Here is a 16661-nt window from a genome sequence, read left to right on the forward strand (position 1 = left end):
GGAGGAGGGGTGAGGCAAAAGCCTTGTGGAAGACTGAGCATGCACCATTCGAACCTGAAAGAGACCAATGTGGCTGGAAAGCAGAGAGTGAGAGTGAGAATGGTGAAAGGGGAAATGAAGCTGCAGAGGTAGACTAAGGACTTCCAGTGATCATTTTAGTAGCCTTGGGAAGGTAGTAAAGCACTTTCAGGAGGAAAGAAGGAGAGGCAAGATCAGAATGCATACTTTAATAAACTTTATTTTTTAGAGTAGTTTTAGACTCACAGCAAAGTGGAATGGAAAGTACAGAGCTCCCATATACACACAGCCTCCCCACTGTCTAACCCTCACCACAGTGTTATATATGTTACAACTGATGAACCAACATTGACACATCATTATCACCCTAGTCTATAGTTTACATTAGAGTTCACGCTTAGTGTTGTACGTGCTATGGGTTTTATGATACGTAGCCATGATTATGGTGTTTTAGAGAATAGTTTCACTGCCCTAAAAATTTCCTGTGCTTTGCCTATTCATCCCTCACTTTCCACTCATCCCTGGCAACCATTAGTCTTTCTACTGTCTCCAGAGTCCTTTTCCAGAATGTCCTATAGTTGGAATCATACAGTACGTAGCCTTTTCATATTGGCTTCTTTCATTTTAGAGTGCATTTTGAAAGACACAAACTTACCTAGGTTTCATTGTGAAGAATAAACAGAGGATTGTTGGGGGGGTGTCACAGTTTATGCAGGGAAACCACCTGAGAGGCACCTGTAGTAGACTAAAGTCATAGTAGTGCGTGTCAGGATTCTAGAGTTTCCTTAGAGGAAAAATGGACAAAATTTGATGATAAGTTGGATATGCAGCAAGAAGAAGGCAGAGGGGTTAGGATGATTCTGTGGCTTTTGGACTGAGCAGCTGGTTAGATAGTGGTGCCATTTTCTAAGCCAGAAAATGCTAGTGAGGGCCAGGCTTGGGAGGAAAGAATCTGGATTAAGTCTTGAAGATAGTCCATTGCAGTGCCTTCCAGACATCCGAGTGGAGGCAGCTGGATCTGAGGAGAGTCTTAATTTAGAGAAGAGTATTTGAATGTCATTAATATATAGATGGTAATGAAAGTTATGGACATGGATGAGATTATTTAGCAAGAAGGTAGTGAGAAGAAAAGGTGAAAGCCTTAAGGAACTCCAACATCTAATGCCATATGAAAAATGAAAAGCTAACAAACTAAAAAGGCACAGGGAGAAAGAGAGGAGAAAAACCAAGAAAATCTGGGACGTGCCACCTTCAAGTCCAAAACTTTCCATGAAGGATTTCTTTTGTTCTTTGAATGAAGCCAAGTGGAAACTGAGCTTTCCCTTCTCTGTACTCCTAGAAGACCCAAGGAACCACCAGAATGTTTGGTACAAAACCAGTGTATGACCTCACACTGCTCCTAATTAAACATCTAAGTCAACATTTCTCCTATATCCAATTGTTAGTGTCTGCTTTGAAGTATTCAGTTCTAAGGGTTGACATCCGCATGGTTTTTGATGCCTACAGTGCTGAGGATAGTACACATTAAATAAATGATTTTTGCACTATGTGTTTTATTAGCTTCATTGCTGAGGTAAAGATGTCCATGCCCTTTTTCCACTAGTTGGGCCTGACTAAGAAGCTTCTGCAAAACACGTACTATATAGACCATGAAACACCATCTTCCCCCACCGCTTCAGTTTGAACTCTCAAAATGCTTCCAACTGCTTTCCCATTGTTAAGGTCTTATTTACTTTTTAGGTCCATATGTTGAGAGCAGAGACAAATTTTATTGCCAGAGATTTGTTTTGGTAATTGGTATAGTCAGTCACCAGTCCATGGAGGAGCATATTTTGTCTATAACAGATAGAATATAGACTTGGTAGGCTCAATCCTTTAATTTTGACTTAGTATTCCCTTAATGAGTAGGTAAAAATACTTTTTCCTGGCTACCCAGAGTTTTAATCGTCAAAAAAGCATTTATTAAAGTGTTCACTGGTGCCATAAACCTCTATACCTGAGTTTTTTAAATGCTAAGATATCTGCTTAAATCACTGTGAAAAAAAATCAATCATCCAGATATTTTGTCACCTAACCAGTATGACTGTAATTTTAACTAAACTGAATGTCAAAACTTATAGTTTGCCATTCGTTCACCTTGTCGTTTTAATTTCACCATGTTTCCATCCTCAGTCTTAGTGCTTTTAGAAGCAGATGGGAAAATGTTGACTGGTTTCCTGTAAGGGCAGGGAGAATTTTAAAATCAGAAGATGCCTATAATATCAAAGGTTCTCATGTTTGCCAAGTGTGGACAAATTCTTACGAATCTGTGAGAAACATAATCATTTTCCAGAAGTCTGTGACATCTATAAATCAGGTTCATTATTATAGTGGGTAAAATATTATATTCATCTATCAGTGTTAAAAAGATGCCATAAAGGAAGGGAGGCAGGCAGCTTTCTACGTTGGCCCCACAAACAATATCTGCATGCCAAATAATGAGTTCAACAACTGAATCATTGCAAAGGAAAGCATCAGAATGTGTCTTGGCAACATTTGAGGGACAGAAGCCAACCGAATGTCCTGTGGGGCAAAAAAAACCAAAAGTCACATTCACATATTCCCTCCATATAAAATCCACAAAGTATCTGAGCTTAAGTGGCATTTAAGTACCCAAAAGAGTGATACAACTTAAAAGGTAATTGTCACCAAAAGTGAGAATAAACGTTATAATAATAGGCCTGGTAATTGCCTATCATTCATTTTTGGGGGGTACTCCCATTTTTATGTAAACTTTAATGGATCTAAAATGTTTCAGTGCTTTAGTGGACTAAATTACACAGGCTTCTCAATTATGATTTTAAGCATTGTAATTTTGGAAAAATTAGTTTAAATCAAGCACCCTCATAAGATGCAAGGAGCCACTCTGTGTGGGAAAGTGTCTTGCAGTGGGAAGAACATGAATTTTTTTTCACTTCCTCTGACATTGGAGTCATCTAGGAAACCAGCAGAAAGAGTCCATATCTTCATCAATATTCATATCTGTAGTCAGGAAAATACTCAACAATTTTACAACTATTTAAATCCAGTAGTCATTTAACACTGGATAGAATCAAAATTGCCTGGCATCTTGTTGAATATGCACTTTATGGAAATATATTCAATCTCCAAGAAATCAATCTTAAAGTAGCAGACAAAATAGCCAACTTGGAAAATAAAGAGTGACACTAAGGTCAGAACAACCTTCAAAAGGGCAAATTATATGTGTGCATTGCCCTAGGCTTTAAATGCAATATTTTAACATCAGATTTACAAGTTCCCAAGGATACTAGCAGGATTAACAAACTGAAACCTAAGCTACAAATGAAAAAATAAAATCAGAGAGCCCAATTTTTTCCCTTGAGATGTCTCTGCATGAAAAGCTCTGCCTACAGCAGTGAAAGAGAACTGAGCAAGAAGGAACACATTGGCTCCTAGTAATTTGGGCTCAAATAATTAAACCAGCAGATCTCAGACACAAATTTCTTAAGAATACCTTGAATACCAAAATGTCCCAGGTGTCTAGCTAGATGCCAGACTTTCAAAGAGTAATCAACTGTAGATATGATTGGTACTTAATAGTTACAGAAGGCCCCCACTTGTGTTGGCATCTGCAAGAACAAGGTCCTCTTAAATTTACTAAAAGCTACTCTAGGACTCGATTTTCTTATGACGAGAGTGGAAAAGAATAGAGTTTCCTGAAATGTTTTTCATGCAGTAATTTTAATAGAATTTCTTTTTGATTTAGTGTTATGTAAGGTAAACACTTGTCAAATTTTACTTTGAGAAAGTGGAAAGGCACAGATATTTTCACTATATATAAAGACAAAAACCAGTCTCTTTTGAATTTCTACAAATGAGACTTCCCATGGATTAACATCCTTGAGTCCTATTTCAAAGAGTCGAACCTGAACCCAGCCTTCACTATAGAGAATACTGGAGAAGCATTTAAATGTTAAGGAAGGTTTGGGCACTTTAATAAAAGCTGGTTGTGTCATCAATATAAACATTTCACTTACGTATTCATTAGCAATTTGTGAGGGAGTTTTGCGAGGATATGGGAAAAAGCTAGTAAAGAGCATTAGTTCACAACTCTCCAATAGATTCCAATATAAAGAAGACAAACCTGATATGAAGTGGGATATTAGCTTCATTATTAGACATAAATATATAATAAAGAGTTAATCTTTTATTTCATATAAAAGCAGACCTTCAGGGCCGGCCTAATGTGCTGGTTAAGTGTGTGCCTTCCACTTCAGTGGCCAGGGGTTTGCCAGTTCAGATGACGGGTGCATACCTATACACTGCTCATCAAGCCATGCTGTGGTGGCATCTCACATACAAAATAGAGGAAGATTGGCACAGACGTTAGCTCAGTGACAATCTTCAAGCAAAAAGAGGAAGATTGGCAACAGATATTAGCTCAGGGCCAATCTTCCTCACCAAAAAAAAGGAAAAGAAACAAAGAAAGAAAAAAAAAAGGATACCCTGTCTTCCAGAAGGCTTGATGGCTGAGAGGTGCCCTGTTACGTGCTGTAAATACTGCGAGACCAGTGATAAAATTCCTGTTAGATGTCACTGATTCTGGCACATTATTTTCAATTTTGCCATTTTAGCTACCTATCTACTGCCAGCCTCACTCTGCTGTTACATATAGTGAAAAGGATGTCAGTAGCAATGTATTAAAGCACAATATGTAGTTAAATAAGTTGATACTTTTCTCTCCACTCTAAAAATAAAAGAGAAAACTAAGAATTTTGACTGATAATAAGAGCTGTGCATATGTAATCTCCATATTTTGATTAGCTGAGGCTGCCAGGAATGCAGATGAATATTGGAGGTAATTACCTACAAGCAAGAAATTAAAAGTTCACACAACCCGAACCACCTTTTGCCAACATACCAAAATACATGAAGCGTAAATTTCAATTTCAGGTTATCACAAAATTCAGAGTTGGTTAAAAACAAGATAATATTATAATGGCACACAAAGGTCATATATTCCAGAATACTATATAAAATTCTTTCCTTTTACTCAAATAATATCGCATTGATTTGTCACTAAAAAAAGCCAACATGACAAGAAGAGATAAGCTATTAAGTTTGGACTGAAGATAAGTACAACCTTTAGAGACAGTGACGATCTTCCAATCAGAGGAAGGGCCATGACACTTTGCACACTCTGATCCCACTACATTATCACTCTTACTACTTTAAACATTTTCTTTCATTTAAACTGCAGGTTGCTCCACTCTGCTTAAAGCCTATTCTGGGTTTGATTCTGGAAAAGGTGGAATAAATGCATTCCACCTCATCACTTGCACTAATTGCAGTGAAAAACTCTGGGCTAAAATACAAATCAGAAGACTCCATCACAGCTATCAGAACTTGAGAGACAACCTGATTGTGAGTCCCCTGGTTTTTGTTTGTTTGTTTGGAGGTTTTTGGGGTTTTGTTGCTGTTATAGTTCGTTTGATTGTTTCTTTTGACTCCTATATATTCTGATCTGGGTGCTAAAGAAGCCCCAAATTGGAACTTCCAATGAATGTAGACAGAAGAAACCCAAAGAAATGCCACCTGGGTCTACTCAGAGGTCCAGGGAAAGGAGCAGAGAGCTGGGAAACAGAATCATTTTGATTTTATCCTCCGTACTCCAGATGAACACCAACAAAGTGGTTGCCCCTCTTCGTCCCTGCAGAGCTGTTAGCGATCCTGTTGTCTCTCCACATCCTACACCAAATGAGTGCCAGCAAAAGAGCTGTGTCCCTTCCCTTCTCCACCGTCACTGGGCAGCAGATCCCGTGGGATGTAGCCCAAGGGACTTCCCCACTCTACATCAAGATTGCCTAGAAAGATTCAGGGCCACTTACCCTCCCCACCAGCAACCATCCAGTCCCTTGAGCATAGATCTCTCTTGACTTGCCCTGCCCTGTACCAGCTGAGCACTAGCAAAGAGACAGAGTCCCTTCCTCTCCCTGGGGACATTGTGAAAGTAGACCTTGCAGGACTGAAAGCTGGTAAGAGTGTGGGGAGGCTAAAGCCCTGACTTTCTACCCAGAAGGGTTAGTAATGGGGAGCCATGGGAATCAAACAGTGAAGAGGAGATTGTGGAGAGGAACGAGCTGCAGAAAGGGATACTTGAGTCTGGGTGTGAAGTCCTGAGCCTACCCCAAAGTTGTGCATGCATGAATCCAACCAGAGTCAGCACAGTGAAGATTCTGAACGTTTAACTCGAATTTCAGACTGGGCTCTGGAAGAGATACAAGAGAAATGGACCAGAAGAGCACTGCAAAGGCCTTGAAAACTTGACAGTGGAACCACAGTCCACAGAAAGCGGCAAAGACATCTTAACTGGTGGATCACTTGCTAAAATAAACGATCATAAGAACACAAATCCAGATATTTAAACATGATGCAGAATCTCATAAAGTAATATTCCAAATATCCAGGATAAAAATCTAAAATTGCTGGACATAAATTAAAGATAATTTTAAAGCAGAGAAAAGAGTGTAAGAGTGAAGTAAAAATACAACTGGTGCTACTTTATAAGGCCCGGACTACATTCTGAGATTATGCTTCTATGTTGAATATGCTTATTTGGTGTAATGAAGTAAGAACTGAGTGGAGTAAATCCTTCTTGTTCAAAAAAAAAAGTCACTGGACATAAACAGAATATTAAGAAAAAACACAATCAATAGATGCCAAACTGAAGATGATCCAAATATTAGAATTATCAGACAAATATTTCAATGCAGCTATTATAACTTTCGGGGAATAAAACTCTCTTGGATATCTCATTGCTCCTGTAAAAAGCTCTAGCCTTCTGAGAATCTTCAAATACCATGAGAATTTGATCTGCAGCTATTTGTCTAGTTAATTGCTCTGATCTGACTGAATAACAGAAGTTTTCTAATTTCTCTGGGAGGGCCAAATGATGACAGACTAGATTAGACACCTAGGTTAAACTCTCAAGGTGCCAGTGAGGTTATAAGAGCTGAGACGTGCAGAGCCATCTGGCTCCTGAAGAGATTTTATTTATGCATCAAAGAGTTAGAGTTTGGATTCAGGCCGTTATATTTCCAAGGGGACCCTTTCTTTCTCTCTCATCTAGGGAGTGTCTGGCTACTTATGTAGGAAAATTTCCCATGGGCTCTCATTGGGCAACCCAAAGGTAAGACATGTGGTAAGAGGCCAGTGACACATGATTAAAAGAAATCTATCTTTGACCCAAAAGACTTCATTTTCACATTCAGGATGAAATTAACGAAGATGAATATTAAAAATGCAACAATAACCGTCGCCCAAAAAATATGGGTGAGCACTCTTAGAATGAATGGGAACACAGAAGTTCTCAGCAATGAAATAGAAGCTACAAAAAAAGAACCAAATGACTTAAAAGAAGGGAGAAAAGGGATATGGGGGAATCAAAAAGAGAAAAGCCAAAAAGAAAAGTAATTATCAACTGGTAGATATCAATAAAATATATCAATAATTAATTTAAATGTAACTGATCTAAAAACATCAGTTCAAAGAGATTGTCAGATTGGATGAAAAAACAAGACCCAACTATATGCTGTATACAAGAGGTCCACTGGAAGCATAATAATCCAGATAAACTAAAGATGAAAGGAAGGAGCTAGCCCTGATGGTCCAATCGTTATAGTTTGCTGTTCTCACTGTTTTGGTGGCCCAGGTTCACTTCCTGGTTGCAGAACTATACCACTCGACTGTCAGTAGCCATGCTGTGGCAGCAGCTCACATAGGAGAACTAGAACTACTTACAACTAGAATATACAACCATGCCCTGGGACTTTGGAGAGAAAAAAAAAAAACCAGGAAGATTAGCAATAAATGTTAGCTCCAGGCAAATCCTTCCCTGCAAAAAAAAAAAAGAAGAAGAAGAAAGCAAAAGGATGGAAGAAGACAAATGATTCAAACATTATTCAAAAAAGATGGAATGGCTATATGATTACCACACAAAGCCAACTTCAGAACAGGGGAAATTACCACAAATTTTTTTTAACTTTTCTTCTTTTTTTATTGAGGTCATGATAGTTTATAACATTTCAGTTGCACATTATTATTTGTCAGTCACCATATAAAGGCACCCCTTCACCCCTTGTACCCACCCCCAATCCCCCTCCCCCTGGTAACCACTAATCTGTTCTCTTTGTCCCTGTGTTTGTTTATCTTCCACATACGAGTGAAATCAGATGGTGTTTGCCTTTCTGTCTGGCTTATTTCGCTTAGCATAATACCCTCAACTTCCATCCATGTTGTTGCACATGGGACAATCTTGTCTTTTTTATGGCTGAGTGGTATTTCACTGTATATATACCACATCTTCTTTATCCAATCATCAGTTGATGGGCACTTGGGTTGCTTCCACGTCTTGGCTATTGTGAATAATGCTGCAATGGACATAGGGGTGCATAAGTCTCTTTGGATTGTTGATCTCAAGTTCTTTGGATAAACACCCAGTAGTGGGATAGGTGGAACATGTGGTATTCCTATTTTTAATTTTTTGAGAAATCTCCGTACTATTTTCCATAGTGGTTGCAGCAGTTTGCATTCTACCATCAGTGCATGAGTCCCCTTTTCTCCACGTCCTCGCCAACATTTGTTATTTTTGGTCTTGGTGATTACAGGCATTCTAATGGGTGTAAGGTGATATCTCAGTCTAGTTTTGATTTTCATTTCCCTAATGATTAGTGATGTTGAACATCTTTTCACGTGTCTGTTGGTCATCTGTATATCTCATTTGGAAACGTGTGTTCATATCCTCTGCCCATTTTGTGATCGGGTTGTTTGTTTTTTTTGTTTTCTGTTGTGTGAGTTCTTTATATATCACAGAGATTAACCCCTGGTCGGATATATGATTTGTAAATATTTTCTCCTAGTTGGTGGGTTGTCTTTTCGTTTTCATCTTGGTTTCCTTCGCCTTGCAGAAGCTCCATAGTCTGATGAACTCCCACTTGTTTATTTTTTCCTTTGTTTCCCTTGTCTGAGTAAACATGGTGTTCAAAAAGATCCTTCTAAGACTGCTGTCAAAGAGTACTGCCTATATTTTCTTCCAGGAGTTTTATGATTTCAGGTCTTACCATCAAGTCTTTGATCCATTGTAGGTGAATTTTTGTGTATGGTGAAAGATAATGGTCTACTTTCATTCTTTTCCATGTGGCTGTCCAGTTTTCGCAGCACCATTTATTGAAGAGACTTTCCTTTCTCCATTGTATGTTCTTAGCTCCTTTGTTGAAGACTAGCTGTCTGTAGATGTGTGGGGGTTTTTTTCTGGGCTTTCGATTCTGTTCCACTGACCTGTATTGCCTATTTTTGTACCAGTACCATGCTATTTTGATTACAATAGCTTTATAGTATATTTTGAAGTCAGGGATTGTGATGCCTCCAGCTTTATTCTTTTTTCTCAGGACTGCTTTAGCTATTCGGGGTCTTTTGTTGCCCCATAGGAATTTTGGGATTATTTGTTCTATTTCTGTGAAGAATGTCATTGGGATTCTGATTGGGACTACATTGAATCCGTAGATTGCTTTAGGTAGTGTGGACATTTCAACTATGTTTATTCTTCTAATCCACGTGCATGGAATAGCTGTCCATTTCTTTATGTCATCATCCATTTCTTTCAATAATGTCTTATAGCTTTCATTTTATAGGTCTTTCACCTCCTTGGTTAAATTTATTCCTAGATATCTTATTCTTTTTGTTGCAATTGTAAATGGGATTGCATTCTTGAGGGCTCTTTCTGCTAGTTCATTACTAAATTATAGAAATGCAACTGAATTTTGTAACTTGACTTTGTACCCTGCAACTTTGCTGTAGTTGATTATTTCTAATAGTTTTCTGATGTATTCTTTAGGGTTTTCTATATATAAAGTCATGTCATCGGCAAACAGTGAGAGTTTCATTTCTTCATTGCCTATTTGGGTTCCTTTTATTTCTTTTTCCTGCCTAATTACTCTGGCTAAAACCTCCAGCACTATTTAGAATAAGAGTGGTGAGAGTGGGCACCCTTATTTTGTTCCTATTCTCAGAGGGATGGCTTTCAGGTTTTCCCCATTGAGTATGATGTTGGCTGTGGGTTTGTCATATATGTCCCTAATTATGTTGAGATACTTTCCTTCTATGGCAATTTTCTTGAGAGTTTGTATCATAAATAGATATTGGATCTTGTCAAATGCTTTCTCTGTATCTATTGAGATGATCATGTGATCTTTATTCCTCATTTTGTTAATGTGGTGTACCACTGATTGATTTGTGGATGTTGAACCAACCCTGTGTCCCTGGTATAAATTCCATTAGATCATGATCTATAATCTTTTTAATGCATTGCTGTATTCAGCTTGCCAATATTATGTTGAGGATTTTTGCATCTACGTTCATCAGCGATATTGGCCTGTAATTTCCCTTCTTTGCATTGTCCTTGTCTGGCTTTGGTATAAGGGTGATGTTGCCCTCCTAGAATGTGTTAGGAAGTGTTCCATCTTCCTCAATTTTTTGGAATACTTTGAGAAGGATAGGTATTAAATCTTCTTTGAATGTTTGGTAGAATTCTCCAGAGCAGTCATCTCGTCCTGGCCTTTTATTTTTTGGGAAGTTTTTGATTACTGTTTCAATGTCTTTAGTTGTGATTATTCTATTCAGATTCTCTATTTCTTCTTGATTCAGTTTTGGGAGGTTGTATGAGTCTAAGAATTTATCCATTTCTCCTAGATTGTCTAATTTGTTGGCATATAGTTTTTCATAGTATTCTCTTATAATCCATCATATTTCTGTGCAATCCATTGTAATTTCTCCTCTTTCATTTCTAATTTCATTTATTGGACCTTTTCTCTTTCTTTCTTAGTGAGTCTCGCTAAGGGTTTGCCAATTTTGTTTATCTTCTCAAAGAACCAGCTCTTTGCTTCAGTGATCCTTTCTTTATTGTTGTTTCTTTATTGTCATTCTTTCAATTCCATTTATTTCTGCTCTAATTGTTATTATTTCCCTCCTTCTGCTGACTTTTGGCTTTGTTTGTTCTTCTTTTTCTAATTCTGTTAGGTGTAGTTTAAGATTGCTGATTTGGGTTTTCTCTCTTTTGTTAAGGTGGGCCTGTATTGTTATGGATTTCCCTCTTAGGACCACTTTTGCTGCATCCCACATGAGTTGATATGGTGCATTTTCATTTTCATTTTCATTTGTCTCCAGGTATTTTTTTATTTCTCCTTTAACTTCTCCAATGATCCATTGGTTGTTCAGTAGCATGTGGTTTAGTCTCCACATCATTGTCACGTTCCTACTTTTTTCTTGTAGTTGATTTCTAGTTTCACAGCATTACGGTTAGACAATATGCTTGATATGATTTCAGTCATCTTAAATTTGTTGAGGCTTGCTTTGTTTCCCAACATAAGTCTATCATTGAGAAGGTTCCACACACACTTGAGAAGAATGTGCATTCTGCTTTTTTTGAAGGGATTGTTCTACATATATTGATTAAGTCCATCTGGACTAGTTTTTTTTCATTTAAATTCACTATTTCCTTGTTGAATTTTTGCCTGGATGATATATCCATTGATGTAAGTGGGGTTTTAAGATGCCCTACTATCATTGTGTTGCTATCAATAGCTTCTTTGGGGTTTGTTAATAGTTGCTTTATGTGTTTTGGTGCTTCTGTGTTGGGTTCGTATATATTTATGTGTTATGTCTTCTCTTGGAGTGTCCCTTTTATTGCCATATACTGCCCTTCTCTGCCTCTCATTACCTGTTTTATCTTGAAGTCTACTTTGTCTGATATAAGTATAGCAACACCTGCTTTCTTTTGTTTGCCATTAGCTTGGAGTATTGCCTTCCACCCCTGCACTCTGAGCCTGTGTTTGTCTTTTGAGCTGAGATGTGTTTCCTGGGGGCAGCATATTGTTGGGTCTTGTTTTTTAATCCATCCCACCATTCTGTGACTTTTGATTGGAAAATTCAATCCATTTACAGTTAAGAGTGATTATTGATATATGAGGGCTTGATGATGACATTTTATTGCTCGTTTTCCAGGTCTTCTATATTTCCTTTGCTTATCTTCCCATGTATTTTGGACTACCAATTCAGTTTGGTAGTTTTCTATGATGGTTTTCTTAGTTTTCTCCTTACTTATCATTTGTATCTCTGTTCTGATTATTTATTTAGTGATGACCATGAGGTTAGTATAAAAAATCTTGTAGATGAGATAGTCTATTTTCAGATAGCCTCTTATTTCCCTAGACTCAGACAATTCCATCCCTCTCTGCTTCCCCTTCTAAGTTATTATTGTCACAATTTATTCCATCTTGTGTTGTGAGTTTGTGGTTAAAACGATGAGATTAATTTATTTTTGGTGTTTTCCTTCCCTTTATCTTTAATGTCATAATTAGGTGTTCGCTAACCTGTTCTGATAGAGAGCTGCAATTTTCTGATTTTGTCTACCTATTTATCTCTTTTTCACGTCTTTGTAGCCTCTTTCTTCTTTTTCTGGTATGCAGGCCTTCTTGAGGAATTCTTGGGGGAGGGGAGTCTTGTGGTGATAAACTCCCTTAGCTTTTGTTTATTTGGGAAAATTTTTATTTCTCTATCATGTCTGAAGGATATTTTCACTGGATAGAGTATTCTTGGCTGAAAGTTTTTGTCCTGCAGAATTTTGAAGACATCATTCCACTCTCTCCTAGCCTGTAAGGTATCTGCTGAGAAATCCACTGAAAGCCTGATAGGAGTCCCTTTTTAGTTTATTTTCCTCTGCCTTGCTGCCCTTAATATCTTTTCTTTGTCATTGAATTTTGCCAGCTTTAATATATGCCTTGGAGAAGGTCTTTTTATATTGATATAGTTCGGAGGTCTGTTGTCTTCTTTCACTTATATTTCCAGTTCCTTCCCCAGGTTTGGGAAGTTCTCAGCTATTATTTCTTTGAACAAGCTTTCTGCTCCATTCTCCTTCTCTTCTCCCTCTGGAATACCTATAATACTTATGTTGCATTTCCTAATTGAGTAGGCTATTTCTTGGAGAATTTCTTCATTTCTTTTTAGCCTTAGTTCTCTATCCTTCTCCATCTGAAGCATTTCTATATTTCTGTCCTCTAGACTACTGATTCTCTCCTCCATAATATAAGCTCTGTTTTTCAGGGAGTACAGATTTTTCTTTAGCTCATCCATTGTGTTTTTCATCTCTAACATTTCTGATTGGTTTTTCTTTATAGTTGTAATCTCTTTTGTGAAGAAGTTCCTGATTTCATTGAACTGTCTATCTGTACTTTCTTGCAACTCATTGAGTATTTTATGATAGCTATTTTGAATTCTCTGCCATTTAGATTACTAATTTCTATGCCTTCAGGATTGATTTCTGGGTGCTTGTCATTTTCCTTCTGTTCTGGAGATTTAATATATTTTTTCATACTGTTTGACAGTGTGTATTTGTGCCTCCACAGAGGGATAGTACCTGGTCACAGCTTCCACCTGCTGCCACTGGGTGGGGGTCAGGAGCTGGGAATGCTGAGCCTGTGGAGATCCACAGCCTGCTCATTCACAACTGCTACTTTTCTATCTGTATGCACGCCCTGGCCAACCAGCTCAGCAGGAGCACCAGGTGGGGGGAGGGGCACTTTCTTTCACCTCTGAGGTCCTGGGGAGATTCTTGCTCTCCCTCTGCTATCCACTTTTGTTGGGTTCTGGCTTGATAAAGACAACCCAGCAATAGTTTAGTCACCTCTGTGTGGGACTTTCCCACAGGCTGTGTGGGAACTTAGAGGGCAAAGGAGTTCTCACAGAGGGCTACACCTTCTCCTTTTCCTCTCAGAAGAAATGTCCCATGCCCTGGGTTGCTGCTGTTGGGGAGGGAGAGGAGATCCCCTTACCTCCTTCCACTTCCTCCAGGGGGTCCAGTACCTCCACCTTCAGAAATATGGCTATGTGGGTCTGTCAGACATCTTTTGCATTGTTTGAATGTCTTCTGTTGGTGTATAAATGTCCTTTTCATTGTATCTTAGGGGTATAGTCTAAGGGGACAGCTCACTCTGCCATGAAGCTGATGTCAGGCAAAATTACCATGAAATTTTTAAAAGTCAACATATAAAAGCAATAATACGCTGCTTCTAAGTGAGCTTTATCTTAGCAATACAGGACTGAACAGTTGAAAAATAATTAATGTCTTTTACCATATTAAAAGGCTTAAAAAGAAAGTCACATACTTGTACCAATATAGGCAGAAAAAGTATTTGACAAAATTCAACATTAATTCAAAATAATAAAAACAAAAACCACAACTGGGGCCAGCCCAATGGAATAGTGGTTAAGTTTGTGTCCTCTGCTTTGGTGGCCCAGGCTTCCCAGGTTTGGATCCCAGGCATGGACCTAGCACTGTTTGTCAAGCCCCACTGTGACAGCATCCAAGATAAAACAGAGGAAGATTGGTACATATGTTAGCTCACAGAGAATCTTGCTCAAGCAAAAAGATAAAGATTGGGGACAGGTATTAGCTCAGGGCCAATCTTCTTCAGAAAAAACAAAAAAAATACCTCACCAAATTAGGAATAGAAGGAAACATCCTCATTTTAAAAAGGCCATCTACAGAAACACCTACCGGTGACATCATTCTTAATGGTAAGATATTGAATGCTTTTACTCCAAGATACAGAACAAGACAAGGGTATCTGCTCTTATGACTCTTATTCAATGCCATACTGGAAGTTCTAGCCAGTTTAAGAAGGCAAGGAAAAGAAATAAAAGATATTTAGATTGGAAAGAAAGCAATAAAACTACCTCTATTCACAGACAACATGATTGTCTACATAGGAAATATCAAGGAATCTACAGAAAAATACATAGTTCATCAAAGACAATACTATTTCTATACACTAGCAATAAAAATCTGAAAACCAAAATTAAAAAAAAATTCTATTTACAATAGCTTAAGAAAAATTAAATACTTAGGAGGCTGGCCCAGTGGTGTAACGGTTAAGTTCACATGCTCTGCTTTGGTGGCCTGGGGTTTACTAGTTCAGATCCTGGACGGGGACCTCCACACTGCTTATTAAGCCATGGTGTGGCAGACATCCACATATAAAGTAAAGAAAGATGGGCACAGATACTAGCTCAGGGCCAATCTTACTCAGCAAAAAGAGGAGGAGAAGTGGCAGATGTTAGCTCAGGGCTAATCTTCCTCAAAAAAATAAAGAAATTAAATACTTAGCTATAAATCTAACAGGTTTCTTCAGAATCTGTATCTAAAAAGCACAAAGAGTTGCTGAAACATCAAAAAAGACCTATGTAAATGGAGAGACATACAAAGTTCATGGATTGGAAGATTTAGTATAATTCAGATATCCATTTTTTCCAAACGAATCTAAAGATTTAACACACTTCCAATCAAAATCCATGCAGGATTTATCACAACTATAGAGAAGCTCATTCTAAAATATATATGGAAAAGTAAAAGACCTAGAACATGCAGAACAATTTTGATAAATAATAACATATGTGGACACTATGCAGCTTTAAGACATTGTAATAAACTAAAGTGTCAAGACAGAATAGTACTGGTGAAAAGATAAACACATAGATCAATGAAACAGAAGAGATACTCTAGAAATAGACCCACTCAATTATTGTCAGCTTACTTTTCACAAAGGTGCAAAGCGAATTCAACAGAAAAAGGCAGTCTTCACAACAATTGATTCTTGGAATAATTGGCATCCATATTAAAAAAATAATAATCCTCACCCTATATCTTGTACCATATACAAAAAAATATTCAAAATGTAAACTTGAGCTGATACAAAATTTAAAACAAAAAACTAAATGTAAAACATAAAAGTATAAAATTCTCAGGTGAAAATAAAGGAGAAACTATTTATGACTTTGCGTTAGGAAAGAGTTCTTAGATACAACACCAAACTCATGATCTGTAAAAGAAAAAAAATGGTGAATTAGACTTCATCACTATGAAAAAGACTTCTACTCTGTGAAGGACACTTTTAAGAGAATAAAAAGATCAGCCACAGACTGGAAGAAAATATTGGCAAATTGCATGTCAGACAAAGGATGTGTATGCAAAATATCTAAAGAATCTTCAAAACTGAACAATAAGAAAACAACCCAATTTTTAAAAAATGGGCAGAAGGTTTTAACAGATATTTTACCAAAGAAGGTATATGGATGGCAAATAAGCATTTGAAATGATGCCCAACATCATTAGTCATCACACAAAAAGCGAATCAAAAGCACAATGAGATCCTTTACACATCTATTAGTACAGTTTAAAGAATAATGACAGTTCCAAGTGTTGATGAGGATGGGAGGAAACAGGAAGCCTCAAACACTGCTGATGGGAACGTAAAAGGGCATGGCCACTCTAAAAAACAGTTTGACAGTTTCTTACAAACCTAAGCATATACACTTATCATATAACTCAGCAAATGCACTGTAGGTATTTATGCTTGAGAAATGAAAACTAATTTTTGCACAAAAACCTGTACTTGAATATATATAACAGCATTATTTATAATTGCCCAAAGCTAGAAACAATCTAAATATCCTTTGAGGAGCGAATGGATTCATAAACTGGTTAGTATTTCCACACAATGTCATATATAAAAGAACAAATTATTGATACACAC

General features: G+C 37.5%; 1 protein-coding gene across 2 annotated transcripts in view; it reads right to left on the reverse strand.

The window, feature by feature from the left end:
* ACSS3 (acyl-CoA synthetase short chain family member 3) overlaps positions 1–16661 on the reverse strand; it is a 167430-nt gene that overhangs the window by 3825 nt on the left and 146944 nt on the right. The gene's annotated exons all lie outside the window — the stretch shown is intronic.

The sequence above is a fragment of the Equus asinus genome, chromosome 4, assembly GCF_041296235.1.
Source record: "Equus asinus isolate D_3611 breed Donkey chromosome 4, EquAss-T2T_v2, whole genome shotgun sequence".
Classification (NCBI taxonomy): Eukaryota; Metazoa; Chordata; class Mammalia; order Perissodactyla; family Equidae; genus Equus; species Equus asinus.